Genomic DNA, 2,306 nt, shown 5'->3' with positions numbered 1-2,306 from the left:
CTTTTATGTACATATTATTTATATATTTACATATTGTATGGTTTCTTTAATCTTTTTTAATCTTTAATTCTTTATTTATTTTTATTTTTTTATTTTATTTTCAAACTTTACATAATTGTATTAGTTTTGCCAAATATCAAAATGAATCCGCCACAGGTATACATGTGTTCCCCATCCTGAACCCTCCTCCCTCCTCCCTCCCCATTCCATCCCTCTGGGTCGTCCCAGTGCACCAGCCCCAAGCATCCAGTATCGTGCATCGAACCTGGACTGGCAACTCGTTTCATACATGATATTTTACATGTTTCAATGCCATTCTCCCAAAACTTCCCACCCTCTCCCTCTCCCACAGAGTCCATAAGACTGTTCTATACATCAATGTCTCTTTTGCTGTCTCGTACACCATCTTTCTAAATAAATATTTAATTCTTTAATCTATTTCTTTAATCACTGTGTATATTAGGAATATTAACTCCTTGTCTTGTGTATGTGTTACAAATATTTTTTCCAAGACTGTTGGTGATTGTGTGTAGACATTTCTCCTCTTTAAGTGGGCCTTTCCACACTGAGCTAAAAATAGTTGGTCATATTGTGTTCTAATAATCTTACAGCTTTGATTTTGCTCTTTAGTTATTTTATCTACATATAAAATAATTCTGCATTATTTTGGTGGTAAGTAGGTTTACATATGTTGGGGAGTGAATTTCCTCATAATTAAACAAATGTGAAATCACAGATAGAAACTGAAAGATGAATAGGACTTTAAAGGTTATTTAGTCCCCAGTCCCATTTGGTTAGTCAGAGGATTAAAGCCCAATATGAAGAAAAGAAGTCGTTTATTTCAGCTCTAAGGGTAATTTGATTTGAATGTTAAGGCTTGATGGCTGATATGCAATTGTTTCATTTGACCAGATCCTCTCTTCCCAGGACGCTTCGTGCTACATGGGTCTGGGTTAAGCAGTTTGGCTGGCGGTATTTTCATGGTTCGCTTCCCCCTCTACATATTTATTTCTGTCTCAGAAATCACAGTCATTTATAGCATTATTTCAGATAGTAGGACTTATTTTTGAACTCTTTTTCTTTTAACATAATTTTTTTTTTTCAAAACTCTTCCCGAAAGAGCCAACTTTTGGTTTGGCTCAACTTTTCTGAAAATAATAAAGTTTAATATTCCACCTATAAATATCTACCAGGTATGAAAATATTCACTGCTCTAGGCAAACCTCAGGTAGGAAACATAAAATTTGATTCCTAAAATATGAAAATACTTGACAAAAATTTTAAAAGGACAATCTGTGGTACAAATTTGTTTTTGAGAAGGATAATTTTAGCTTGGTTTTAATTTTTATTAACATTACTTATTAGCATTTATTGTTTCTTTTCTACTTGCTAAAGTAATGCATAAACTGAAGAATATATTTAAAAATTTAGAAGAAAATTTTGAAAAATTTAGAAAATATTTCTAAAATAAATTTAGAAAATATTTTAAATTTTCTACTCTGCATAATCACTGTAAATATTTTCATATATTTTTTTAATCATTTATGGTTATATCTGTGACATTTTGAACAAAATACACCAGTCAATTCTATAGGAAATCAGCCTTGAATATTCACTGGGAGGACTGATGCTGAAGCTCCAATACTTTGGCCACCTGATGGGAAAAGCCAACTTATTGGAAATGACCCTGCTGCTGGGAAAGATGAAGCAGGAGGAGCAGGGAACGACAGAGGACGAGATGGTTGGATGGCATCACTGACTCAATGGACATGAGTTTGAGCAAACTGCAAGTGGAGCTGAAAGAACATAATGAAGTATTATAGAATGTGAACTTCTCATCCTAGGAGACAACTCAAAACTTATACAGCAGTGAATAGAGGAAAATGTATAGTTTTGAAAACACTGTTTAGAGTGTAAAAAAGAATATTAAGTATCTAAGCCTTTAAATAGCAAGGAGAGATAAAGCCTTCCTCAGCAGTCAATGCAAAGAAATAGAGGAAAACAACAGAATGGGAAAGACTAGAAATCTCTTCAAGAAAATTAGAGATATCAAGGGAACATTTCATGCAAAGATAGGATCGATAAAGGACAAAAATGGTATGGACCTAACAGAAGCAGAAGATATTAAGAAGAGGTAGCAAGAATACACAAAGAGCTATAGAAAAAGGATCTTCATGACCCGTATAATCACGATGGTATGATCACTCACCTAGAGCCAGACATCCTGGAATGTGAAGTCAAGTGGGCCTTAGAAAGCATCACTATGAACAAAGCTAGTGGAGGTGATGGAATTCTGGTTGAGGTAT

This window comes from Bubalus bubalis, chromosome 8 (genome assembly GCF_019923935.1).
Source record: "Bubalus bubalis isolate 160015118507 breed Murrah chromosome 8, NDDB_SH_1, whole genome shotgun sequence".
Taxonomy (NCBI): Eukaryota; Metazoa; Chordata; class Mammalia; order Artiodactyla; family Bovidae; genus Bubalus; species Bubalus bubalis.
This window is presented reverse-complemented; position numbering follows the sequence as displayed.